Raw genomic sequence first — 14570 nt, forward strand, 5'->3', positions numbered from 1 at the left:
TTGTGTCTAACCTTGGAACTTCTAGACAGCTGTCCAGAAGAAATTCAAAGGGCAGACGTTTGAGATCTCCTCGAGCAGTGTGCATACTGTTGGGATTAGACATTCATTAATGAGCCTTAATCATTTCTCCCTCTAAGCGTGTTAACTTGGTTTTTGTGTTAACGCTGACTTGTGTGTCGTTTTGCATGCATTTTGTTTAGGGTATTTAAACACTTCTCTCACACTTCACACACACTCCACTCTCACTCTCTTTCTCAAACGAGTTCTCTGAAGCATTTCTGCAAGCAGTTCATTTTCTTCTCGTTCTTCATCAACAATGGATGCTCAACAACAATCAGTTTTCAACTATTCTCAACAAATGGAATCCAGCAACACAGCCCAAAGCGCAAGCATTCTCGCTCCAACAGTTACAGGCGTAACTATTACACCAGTTTACAAGGAGCCTCATATACTTGATCGTGAAGCTCATATCAACCTTGCAACTCCTTTTGAGAAACTGGATGTTTTGTGTGAATCACTGGTAGATTTCAACAACATGAAGAGGAATGGAGTAGACCTAACTGAAGAAATCCGTCAACAAGGTTGGGAAAACTACTTTCAACGGCTCTATGGCCCTGTTTACCCAAACCTCATCAAAGAATTCTGGAGATTTGCTGACGCTGACGACAACTTCATAGTCTCCTATGTATTGGGGGTCAAAATAGTGATTACTGAAAAATCAATTGCCTCATTGCTGAACATGGAGAAAGCTGGAGGAAGAAGGATATACGACATCAACCCTAGGTCAAAATACATTGCTCAGGAAATCAACCCCACCATCTTCAAACTCAACACAGAAGGCAATCCATCAAAGAACAAAGAACTTCATCAGAACCTCCGAGTATGGCTCAAGATCATTCTGGGTACCATTCATCATCGCCCAGCATCAAATTCATCAGACTACATCAATACAGATCAGAAATGTATTATGTATTGCATTCACAAGGGTTTGAAGCTCTGCCTCCCAGCACTACTCTTCAAATATCTCAGAGACTCCGTACGGGAGACCAGGAACAACATGAAACCCAGAACCTACATCCCTCTGAGAAGACTTCTCTCTGATGTTCTGTTAGAAAACGGGCTTGTAGATCATCTGGAGAAAAACAAACTCATGGAAGATTTGGCAATAGACACTGGAAGGCCTCTGAACTCCAGAAATCTGAAAAGCATGGGAATTCTGAAGAAGATTCAAGTCAAACCTACGCTGGACACCTCTTGGGACGCTTTAAAAGATCAGAGGAAGATGCCACATGGTCTCGCAAGGTTCTACAAGAATGAACCCAGAGAGGCAATCCTCCACTATCTCCAACGTCTGAAGGATGAAGGAGTAGACATCTCAGACTTCAGACTAGACGATATGCTAGATTCAGAATCAGACTTCGTTAAGTTCAAAAGAGGTCCATCTGAAAAGAAAGTTTCAAGAGCAAAGAAAGCAAGGCTAGGAGAATCTTCTGAATCAAGACCTCCAGCGCCTCTGCAAGAATCCTCTGGTAAGTCTGCCCCTACTATTCCCTCTGAACCATTTTTGGCTTCCTCTACTCCTCTACCATCACCAATCTTCACCCCATCTGAAACCCCTCCTTCTACAACCAGAACCTCACAACCTTTACCAAAATTCAATCTTGCCCATACCTCTTTACCACCTTCAGAAGCTGAAGAATTAAATCAAACCACTTCCTCATCCACAGCCCCAGAGTCACCTTCCTACTTTACCATTTCCTCAGATGCAAAACACTCTGACCCACCTTCTCCAACCCTAGCCCAACTTCAGGCTCAAAACTTTGCCTCTCAACAACCAACACAACCTCCACCTGAAGTAACTTCACCACAACCAACCATCACTCTTTTCGTAATTCAACCCTCTGACCTTCATACCTCTGACACTATCCCTCCAAACCCTTCCGCTGAACCTGAACCTGAATCTGAATCTGAACCTGAACCTGAACCTGAACCTCAAACACTAAACCTAAGCCCTCCAACCTCTCCACCTCAAACATCTGAACCTGAACATTCCTTGCCTACCCTAGAGGAAGCTATTATGCTGTTCGCAGGGGCTTCAGTACAAAAGGTCAAGTCTCTGACCATAAACTCTGGCATCAGTGATGATCCTGACTCTGTAAGGACACACTGGAACAAAGTCATTGGCTGGATGACTTCTGAGGCTTTCAAACTGAAGCACATCTCTGAGCAAGTCAGAAACGACTTCATCAGAGATGCTGAGGCAAGACTACAGGAGAGACTTGCCAGAGAAGCTGAAGAAGAAGCCAGAAGGCAAGAAGAAGAAAGAGCTCGACAAGCAGAAATCCTAAGGGCCAAGGAAGCTGAAGCCAAAGCACTTGATGCTGCTGCTGAAGCACTAACTGCCGCTGAAGCTGAAGCACAAGCTGCTGCTGAAGCACAGAATGCCTTGACTCAGGGGGAGTCCTCTTCTGTCATTCCTATGGTTCTCAAGACACTTGAAGAACTTCAGAAAGACCAGAAGGAACTCAGAGCCAGAATGGATAAACAGGACACCGTCAACGATAATATTCAAAACATGCTGGCTCAACTGCTTCAGAGAATGCCTCCTCCTCCCAACCCGTAGGCACTTAGGATCTTTTGTTTGTTGCCTTGTTTTCCTTATTTCTGGTGTTTTTTTTTCTCGTCCTTATCTCTGTTGTCTGTTATCTGGATATATAAAATGTTTTTTCTTGATTATTTTTGTTTAAGTCTTTTTGATTCTGACAAAAAGGGGGAGAAATCAAATATAGCTCTGATGAAAAATTGCCTAATTCCTTAAGCACTCTGCAACATACTTTTCTTAAAAAATAAATTTCTAACATTGGATTTAAGAAATTGCAGAAGGTATCGAAACTTCATTGCTTGGAAGCTCTGGTAAGAACTTCTGAACTCCCTAGCCCATCTCAGGGGGAGCTCACTTCTATCTGATCTGATTCTCTTAAATGTTTCATCTGCTATTTGAGTTTGTTTTGTCATCATCAAAAAGGGGGAGATTGTAAGAACAAAAACTGTTCTACAACAGATTCCAAGATTTTGATGATAACAAAGGATGAAACCAAAAATGGCACTCTAACGAAAAGTTTCTAAGTGTGCAGGACTCTAAACAAAAAGAAAGGAATCTGATTGCGTCATCAGATACAGAATCATATCAGATACAAATTACCAGAATATCATAAGCATCTGAAGTAGAAACACGCTCAAGAAGTTCTAACTCTGAGCAAAACAGCAGAATATCAGAAGCATCTGAAGAAGGAGTGCACTCTAGAAGTTCTGACTCTGAACAACAGTATATCACTCCAGAAGCTCTCAGCGTCATCTGAAGACATCATCAGAACTCTTAAAGATCAACATCAAGCTCCGAATCCTCATAGCAAGATTCCAAGATTCCCAGAGCCACGCAGACTCTGATATTGGACTTCCTTATAGAAAGAGTAACGGCAACTTCAATCTCAAATGGAAAGAAACTATTATTGGAAAGAAGTTATTCAGGGAGACAAAGTTGTTTTGGCAAGAAACAACAGAAGTTATGGCATTAATTCCTATTCAAGACAAATCATCTGCCATCAATTCCAATGGTCCTTTCACCCTTATATAAAGGACAACAAACAGCATTGAGAGATACACCAACGCACATAAACGTTTTACTCTCTCTCTCTCTCAATCTTTCACAAAGCTTTTGCTTAGAACGTGAAACATTCTTTTGATCTTACTGTTGTAATATTTGCTTATCCTAGAAGCACTCTAGATTACATTGTCTTTTTATCTATTGTTTTATTTCCTCAAGTGACTCTGCGCAGTCTGTATACTTGAGAGGACTAAGAGATCTTTCTCTTAGACGTTGGTTGTAATAATCTTTCAAGATTAGTGGATTAAGTCCTTTTTGAAGGCGAAATCACCTTGGCCGGGTGGACTGGAGTAGCTTTGTGTTATAAGCGAACCAGTATAAATTCCTTGTGTGGTCTTATTCTGAAAAAGCGCTTATTTTCCAAAACAATTCAAACCCCCCTTTCTTATTTTTCTCACCTTCATGATTGATAGAAAATAAAGTCAAGGTAAACTGGGAACAAAAAGTTATTAACTACATGATAGAAAGCAAGACAAAAGGAACACACCTTCCATACAGAAATCTAGTCACAAAAATACTAGAAGAAACTTGATACGACATTAAATATGAAAAGTTCAAAGAAAAAACAACCCTAATAGGACACTTTGTCCTATCATCAATACATTTCGAACTAAAATATGGAAGGATTACTGAAAAGACACCATCGAATTAAAAGAAAAGAAAATCCAAAAGTCAGGAAATACCCATAGAGATTGAGAGCTCATACAACTCCCCTCAGATACTTACAACCAAATACCTTCTAAAAATTTTGAACAGAAAATAGATGTACTCAATGACAAAATAGACTTAATAGTACACATTTTTGGCCAAACCAAACTGCCACATCATCTATTCCACTATGATGATCTTGATGCAGAATAATCTTAATTAGATTTATCAATTGTTTGTTTTTTTTTCAAAAAAATCAATTAAGCACTTTCCTTCTTGTATTTTTGAATTTCATAATTTTCCTTTCTACAAATTCCATTCTTGTAATTAAATTCCTTATTAATAATATGAGTGTTTGTTTCCTTTTCCCTAAATTACCCTCATTTGCATTTACTTTTGGTAATGCATCTTTACTCGCCTTTTTTATTTTGACAAAGGGGGAGAAATATACTCTCAAGAGGAGTAGGGAATATTCTCTATCTAACTTATGTGGAGTCTAACCATATATATATATATATATATATATATATATATATATATATATATATATATATATATATATATATATATATATTATTTCGTTTACCACCTCCCCTGAAAGATGTGTTGACATCATTAAAAAGGGGGAGAATGTGGAACCTTGTTTTACAGGTGATCTGTTTTTAAACAAGGACATCAACTTTTGATGTTGTAAACTAAAGTATTATAATAAGTTAAGCATGAATGATTCAATGGATAAATATGCAAGCCTATCTTTAGTATTTGATAAACTTGACAATCTGATGATGGCAAACAAATAATGCAACTAAAGTCTCATCTCAATCTACTCAAGCATGTGTCAACATAAAAAGTAATATCTGACAAAGTCTTGAAGCATTATGGTGATCTCCTAACTTAGTAATGGTGATCTATTATTTTAGTGGTGAGTGAACGATTATAAGGAAAAATGGCTTTATCTTAAAAGCTTGTGGCTAAAGTCATGTAGCCTAAAACTTTTTCAAACTGTTTTATCAAAGAAAATATCTTCACAAATGTTTTGAAGTTGTACTAGATGACTTATGAGCTGTTAAAATAGCTAGAGGGAAAAGTTTAGCTTATCTAATCGATTATGTTCTTTACCTAACCGATTGGTTTAGTTTAAACTTAAACCCTAAGCAATTTAGACAACACCTTAATGATGTGCAACAACTAGATATAGTTTCCTTCCTTTTATGGGACTTACAAACAATTATTTTCAACTTCTAATTGATTAGGAATAAATGCTAATCAGTTAGATAATGGTAAAATTCGTTTAATGAATTTTCCTTTTTGAGTCGACCTCATGCCTATAAATAAAGGTTCCACTTTTTGTTTCAAAGCATCTAGAATCATGTTTTGACACTTTCATCTCTCACTCACTCTCTCTATAAACATTTCTTTAACTTTCTCTCACTATATTTTTAGCCTAAGTGCTTTTGTGAGAAAAGTACTTTCGTGAGTGAGATCATTTTTTGTAATTTTGAAATGGGTAGAATTGTTAAATTCACCAAGGAAACCTTTTGTATATACCATGTTTGTGGAGAGAAGACTAACCCCTTCAATCCACCATTTGGGAACGAATATTTTCCCCTTCACTTTCAAGCTCACTATGAAGAAAATACATAAACGCACACATGCTTCGTCTTGTATATTGTGATTGAAGGTCAATCACCATTTCCTTGTATAAGGGGGTTCTTGAGTCTTTACTGCTAAAAGCTCTCAAAGTATTATTGGAAACTCTCAAGATCAATTCTTAGGGAGAGGAGTAAGTCCTTTTTTTACCTAACCTCTATAATTATTTCCGCAATTTATTTTCCACTCCTAAGTTTTTAAAATATTTTTAAACTCTGTTTTTATCTCCAAAAAAATTTCAAACCACACAATTCAATACCCCCCCCCCCCCATTCGTGTGTGGAGTCTAAAGTCCAACAGAAAATTCTAACATGATTTACCAAATTTCTAAGGATTAAGAAACATTTATGAAGCAAATGTTCATCTTCTTTGCCTAGTGTGTTTATTCGCGCTTGTTCAATACTTGGAGGAACTTCATAAATTATTTCAAGAGTGTCCAACATTTCCTTGGTGGATTTATAATTGGGGGCATAAAAGAATTTATTTTCATCTAAGGACATAACTAAGAAATCTTTGATTTTAAAATCAATTTTAAATTTTTTCTTTTCTTCTACGATCCAAAGGAAATTCAGTTTACCTACTACTTTATCATTTACATGGTGAGTAGGGATAAACGTACTGTTGACTAGTTTTTACCATAAATTCAATATTAAAAAATTGAATGAATAATTTAAATTTATCTTTCCATAATTCAAACCTATCACCATTAAACGATGGAGGTTTCTTTAGTAAAGTCAACTTCTTGAAAACACTGTTGGAAATCATTTTTCTCTAGAGACTGATAATCTTTAAACATGAGTTAGGCTCTGATTCCACTTATTTAACATGTGAATCAATACACAAGAGGGGGTTGAATTATAGAGGTTTGAAAAATAATAGTTTAAAAAACTATCTTCTAAATTAGAGTTTGAAAACATTTTATAAAAAAAATGTTTGAATATTAAGCAGAAATTAAGTAGAAAATAAAAGAGTTAAAGGAAGATAGATAACACAAGAGATTTATAGAGGTTTGGTCATAAATAAGTGACTTACTCCGATTCCCAATAACTAATCTTGGAGTATCCAATAATTATTAAGATCGTTTAAAGGTTACCCTTGAACCTCTTTATATAAGGAAAATGAAGTTTCAGGTTAACTTCCAACCAAACAACAAATTGAGGAATGAAGCAGTTAGTCTTCACTCCAAACAACGAGAAAAGCTTAGAGTGATTAGTCTCTAAGACAAACTGAGATTTTGCACAGACTGATCTCAAACCAAAATGGAGTTTTGAGTTGGTTATCCTCTAAACCGCACTGAGGTTTTGCATGACCTGGCCACGAACTAAATCAATATTTTTACTGGGGTAATCTCAAACTTAATGATCTTTTACATGATTTAAACTTAGAAACCTTGTGAGATTTTATACCAAACCAATTTCAAATCAATAGAGCTTTTGACCGAATTAAGCTCAAGAACGGTTGTGAAGATTTTTCTCTAGTTATTCTTCACGAACCCAAAGGGGAGTTTTTCTTCAATGGAGGAGCTCACGAACCAAACAAAGACTTATGATAACCCCCATTTGAGATTTTACACTAGTTTAGCTCCAAACAAAAATAACTACTTCAAAAGGAAAAATGATTTACTCAGAACAATTTCCTTACTAAACTCAAGAACACTCTCAAAGCACTATGGCTAAAATATATTAGAGAAAGAGAAATCATTTATAGAGGTTAAGAGAAATAAAAAAGTGAGGTATTTAACATTTTCTTTATGGTTTTAAATGTTAGGTAAGCCCTCTATTATAAGCCAATGAATAATGTATTTTTGGAAATAATTCATGGACTAAATGAATGACCTAATCGATTAGCTAATTGATTGGGTACTTGCAATAATTGATTATTGCTACCCAAGTTGTAAGTTTTTGATAGAGAGTCATTACCATTCATTTAGACACTATCATAACCAATTATATACACAATTATCCCTTACTTAATCGATTAGGACAATTATATAATTTATTAGACATTTATAAAAAATCTTCTAATCAATTTGACAATTTCCTAGTCAACTGGCTAGGCTCTAAAGACATGTTTGGTAATTTTAATTGAAAAAGATAGGCTTAAAAAATAGTTGTTAGTGTGTGTGTGATTTATCCATGACACTTCCATAAACGCCCTTGTGTGTTCACAACATACTGACCACTTGGACACGACCATACGAGCTTTCACACTTCCTTTCTTTCACACTCTAGAGCTCCAAGTCCTTTTGTCGCATATACCAATCATATAAGAACTTCACTTGAATCTTATTTTGGATGAACCTTGAGATATCTTTAAGTTAGTCACCATTATTAGAGAGTTGTAAACATATCGTTGATGATCATCAACCCTAACTCTCTAGCTTGATTCGAAAGAATAGCTTGATCAACTACTTTGTACATCTTTGACCGCTTGAGATAGTTTTAGTAATTGCTTGACTTCATGTGTTGTTATCATCAAAACTAATTCATATTTTTTTACTACTTTGGATGTTGTCATCATCAAAACGATAACATCATTAGAGTTAAGGATTTGCTTCTTGAGTCTTTTTATGAGCTTCTTGATTATATCTACAAGCACATGGTTCCACAAGTTTTTTATAGTACTTCTCCATTAAATAGCTCTACATACAATCATTAAAATGTAACATGATGTTGATTTGCAGGAATCAATACAACCATCAGTCATAATCTAAATAGCATATCACATATAAATATTATATAAGCATATAATATTTTGTTCCTGCAAGGTACCTTCACGCCTTCTTTGCAACTTTCTAGTGGTCCATACCTAAATTACTCTAATATATTCCTAAAATTCCAACAACAAAGGAATCACCGGGTCTTGTGCATACTTTAACATACATAAGAATTCCAACAACATAAGCAATAAGAGTTTTCTTCATTTGTTCCCGCTCAAAATCATTCTTAGGGCATTAGATCAACCTAACCTGTCACCCTTCAAAATTAAAGAAACACTTGGTGAAATATTTTTCATCTAATATCTCTCTAAAACCTTGTTGATATAGGTTTCTTATGATAGTCCTAAATCCTTGGTATCAAGTAAAATAGCATCCACATATAAAATAAGAAAAAAAATCACGCCCACTAACTTCTTTGTATATGCATTGATAAGAGGATTTTCAACAAATCTAAATGAGGAAATATATAGTTCCATATAATTTAAGATACCATTAACATGAGACTTATTTTAAGCCATATATGTATGTCTTAAGTTTACAAACCAAGTGATCACCATCACTATAGGAGAAACTGTCAGGTTGTTTCATATAAACCTCATCCTCTAAATCACCATTAAGAAAGACTGTTTTCACATCCATTTGATGAAATTCAAGGTCAAAGTGTGCAACCATTGCCAAGATGATATATAGAGAATGTTTCTTAGATATATGAAAAAAAAGTATATGTGCAATTGATTCCCTATTTTTGAGTAAATACCTTAGCAACGAGCATAGCCTTGTATCTCTAAATGTTACCTAAATAGTGCTTATTGGTTTTAAATATCCATTTACAACTAATGGTCTTTGCTCCATTAGGTAACTCTACAAGATTCCAACAATATTGTCTTTCATGAAATTCATTTCATCATTCATGACATCATACCACAAATTTGACTTTTTACAACTCATGGCTTGTGCAGAGGTTTTAGGATTGTTTTCAACACCAATATCATACTCATATTCTTATATATACACTAGCAATCACTAAAAATAGTTGTTTTTCTTATTCTAGTATACCTCCTTAATGCTTGGCCAATATTTTTTTTTGTGGATCATGTTTTTCAACTAATTGTTCATCATTTTGGTGATTAATTTGATCTACTGGATTATCAATAGTTTGTGGAATCTCAATTATTGGTTTATTAACATTCATTTTAACTCAAGGGATGTTGTGAATAATAATAAATATATTGTTGGACAAGTGACTTCAAGCACAAAAGGGGCGTGAATTGTGGTATTCAAAATTCATGATTAATTTTAACTTTTTCTCATTTAAGATCGTATTAGCAATTTTATGTGAGTAATTGCATTGGAAAATTAAATAATGAAAGTAAATTGCAGAAAAGTAAAAGGATGGGGTTAGAAAGATTGCACTAGAGATTTATACAGGTTTGGCCAAACGTTTGGCCTAGTCTTGTATCTAAGAGGTCTTCTTGAGATTTTCACTATACACTTTGAGCTTTTGAAATTTATGCCCACGAACCTTTAGTACAAACTTATCCTCGGTCAAATGATAACTTTTAACACAGGCTACGTTATCGAACCATTTAGAGATTTATGGTTGATGTCAATAAACAAAATAAAGCATTTTCCGGCAAAGCTTAATAAACCAATAATAGAGATTTTATAAAGGTTAATCTCAAGAACCAAACTCAATCTCTTAAAGGTACTCAAAGGTCATGTTGGTGTGCTCGCTTTATTTTTTCGAAGTTGTTTACAGTCACATTTTTACCGGTCATAACCTATTTATCCGGGTATTTTATCTGCATTTTTGAACTTTTCTGAACATTTTATTAAACTTCATCGCGCGTATATCATTTTAATATGTTCGTTCTATTTTTTTGATCAAACGCACGCCCAATTGTTATTCATTTCAGTCCCTATTTTATTTTTGTTTTTATTTATTTTAATCAAAATAATTTACTCATTCTCTACTTACATTCACATAACCCCCATTTTCTCTCACTTTGACCCATTCATTAATCCCCCACTACACGTTAAAACCTCTCCCTGATTAGAAAGCAAAGGAAGAAAAGGAAAAAGTCAAAGACTGCACTCTTATTTTAACTGTTGCACACACTCGTTAAAACTGCTACACACGTCACAAACCAGAGGAGATCCATCTTCTTCTTTCCACCTTTAACCCACAATTTCCATCTAATCCTTCATAACTTTCCTTACTCACATCTCTCCACAAGTTCTTTCTTCCTCTATCAACAATATTACAAACATAAAACCAAACATAAGCCATAATCTTCATCATAAAAAGAACCACCTTGCTCATTCTTCACCAAAACACTTCCTTAAGTCACCTTTTCCCCATGTTTTTCTCTCACAATTCCTACATGTTATAATCATCACCATTAAACAACAACACCATATCTCATCTTTAAACATAACATTTAACCTCATGATAACCATGAAACACATCACATTTTCGACTCGATATACATTCATTTTTATTCGTTTTATATCCATTTCATGTCTTTATGTAATATTGTCACTACCGCGGAAAAAAACTGACTCACTGACACAAAGTCGCCATCGGATTTTATTTATTCCTATATGAGAGGAAAGGGAAAATAGTCGATAAAACCCTCTAAATAAAAAGAAAAAGGATTAAGGATTGATCTCGCAACCAAATATGGATTCTGAAATCGATTACACAATGGGAAGGTATTAGCGCCCCTCACGTCCATGGTACTCCATGGGAACTATTTAAGTTGTCTACATGTGTGGGTATTTATCTTTAAAAAATCTTTATTATCAGAAAAAATAGGTAAGGAATTAGATTGAGTTTTTATTATTGTGCCCGCCAAGGATTTGGGACCTTGTGCCTACGTATCATTTATCGAGGGATGAAGAATCAGAGCTTTGTAGTTCGGAGTAAAAAATGTTTGTGTGTTGGTTATTTTTACCTTGAATGGGGTTTTTGGAGTGATTCCCTAAGGCGCAAAAATAAGTTTGATGAGTTGATGTTGATTTTATGTTTTTTTTGAAAAAAAATGTTTTTTAATAGAATTGCACTAAAGACTATAGGCAGAGGTGAATATTTCAGACAAAATAAGTCAAACATCTTGTGTCCAAAATAATCAAAGTAAGGGTATGAGAACTCCATCCTTACTCATTCCCCACCATTTAAGGCTCGTGGCGTATAATTCTAGTTGTATTTATTATATTTTGGATTTGATTAAGAAAATTCAATTTGACATTGGATCAAATGGTCATTGCTTATTGATTTTGAAATGGTGATGTACATGAATATTTACAAGAAAATAAATGCGAGAAATAAAGAGTCTCATTGTAAGGTAGCCCAAGAGAAAGCCTTGTGTGTGCAAAGTGGCATATGCTAATATAATAAGTAGATAATGGGCTTAAAAGCATGTCTCCTTCGAGTAGTGCCATGAATGTCATTCTTATAATAAAAGATTGCAAGTTACATATAAAAATCCAAGTTAGAGCAAAGGGCCAAGAATTAGGGCAAGGTCCAAATGCAAAGGTCCTAATGAGTCCTCTCTCCATATTGGGTCACATATGAATGCATTTTTTGGTCTTTTGATTTTATCATGTTTTTGTTATTTTTTATTATGCAATGATAATAATAAAATGACAAATGAAATAAAGTAGTATGATATGTATATACAATGATGATGAATATGAACATAAAGTAAATGACAATATAATAAATTGACAAGAAAAAAAAACTACAAGATAGTAAATTAGGTCAACAAGATCAAAGGTTAGTGATGAAAGTTAGTGGTTAGAAATCAAATTACACAAGGTAACTAATTAAGGATTATCTATCCACAAGTCAAAAGACTCAAAATATGGCGCATCGAAGGATAACATATCATTGATGCAAAGTATCGAAGATGATTCACGATTATCTATTAATAGATTTGGATCAAAGAAAGTTATAATAACCTCCAGTACATCTATCAATTATTTGAAGAGTGAAAGATTGTATCACTCAAATAATTACAAGTTTAAAGGTTAAATAATGTACAAGTTAGACATCCAAGCCAAGTGTTAATGGTTAGTGATCAATGGATATAACATAACACAAGTAGAATCAGACAGTAGAGCTCAAGCAACTGAGGGTCTCATCTACATGTCAAGAGGTTCAAATATGATCAACTATGGGCAATTTATCAACGCCTCAAAATGTCAAGAATGATCCATTGATCATTCATCAACATGTTTGAAATGTTGAAGATTAAATCAACCCTATGACCAATTACCAAAGACCAATAGATCATCATACACCATAATCAAAAATAAGGGTATAAAGGTCAAAATAAAAATGATAAAAAAAATTAATTAATGGTAATAATAAAAATATATTTGATGAAATGTATTTATTGTTAAGTCCTTGTATTCTTGATTGGCAGTAATTTTGGTAAAACTAACTTAGCTGCAACATGTTGAACAAAATCTCCTAACATGTGGATTCGACATCTTGTCTTAAATAGATTTTACTCTTGGTAACGATTGATTGTTTAACTGATTTCAGAATATCCTAAGCATATTAAGTAATCCCTTGTGATGTTCGTGATTGAGGAATCAGAGATTCTGATTGATTTTAATGGATTCAGTTTTCTAAATATTGAGACATTTTAGGAAACTTTTTATTGATAGCCATATATTGTGCAGCTGGTTCACTTCGTGTACAAGGCCCGAATCTAGTTTATTCTATGGCTATATATAGAATGTCTCAAAACCTAATTGAAGAACAAAGAAAATAAGATAGTTGATTGTATTAGGGTTTGAGTGTACGAGTTGTTTATGAGCCTCTAAAATATCATCTTGATATATGAGTAGGACTGTGTTAACTGGTTGTAAGGATTGTCAAGCACTCATAAGCTTTTAAGCATTGAGTGATTGTGTGTCTATGAAGTGTGACTTCAGAATTTCTTGTAATAGTTTAAATTGTCACTGTTGTGATTGAAAGGGGGGTGAGAAGGGTCTCACACCTAGGAGTGTCTTAGGTAGAAGTTAAACATGGGTAGTGATTAGGGTGTATTCTATAAATTGGAGATAGTTTGCAGAAGGTCTACAAACTAATACTATTTCGTGAATTTCCTCCATGGCTTGGTAGCCCCTAGATGTAGGTGTTGTTGTACACCAAACTGGGTTAACAACTTTGCATGTTCTATTATTTTATGTATTGCTATATGTAAGTTATCTTGTTCTTGATCAGATATCAGTGTCTCAACATCTCTTAGGACATTTGATATCTGCATACCAGAATTTCAATTGGTATCAGAGCAGACATCCTGCTCTATTTCTAGGTGAGATTTAGGGAAGATACTTTCTGGTACAATGGACAAGGAAGGTGTATTTGTAAACAGACCTCCCATTCTTGATGGAACCAACTATGACTACTGGAAAGCACAAATGTGAATTTTATCAAATCCATGGACAACAACGCTTGGAAATTTATGGTCAAGGGATGGGATCCACCAATTATTAGAGATGAAGATGGAAAGATTACTGATGTGCTGAAGGCTGAGGAAGACTGGGATGATGAAGATGACAAATTAGCTCAGGGAAACTCCAAAGAATTGAATGCTCTATTCAATGGAATGGACAAGAACATCTTTAGACTAATAAACAACTGCATTATTGCTAAGGATGCTTTGGAAATCTTGAAGACTTATCATGAAGGAACCTCTAAAGTAAAGATGTCAAGACTTCAACTTCTGACCACTAAGTTTGAGAACTTAAGAATGAAGGAGGATGAGAACATTCATGCCTTTCACATGAATATCATTGAGATAGCCAATGCCTCAAGTGCTCTAGGGGAGAATATGTCAGAAGCCAAGTTGGTCAGAAAAATCCTCAGGTCTC

The sequence above is a fragment of the Lathyrus oleraceus genome, chromosome 7 (assembly GCF_024323335.1).
Source record: "Lathyrus oleraceus cultivar Zhongwan6 chromosome 7, CAAS_Psat_ZW6_1.0, whole genome shotgun sequence".
In the NCBI taxonomy this organism is placed as follows: Eukaryota; Viridiplantae; Streptophyta; class Magnoliopsida; order Fabales; family Fabaceae; genus Lathyrus; species Lathyrus oleraceus.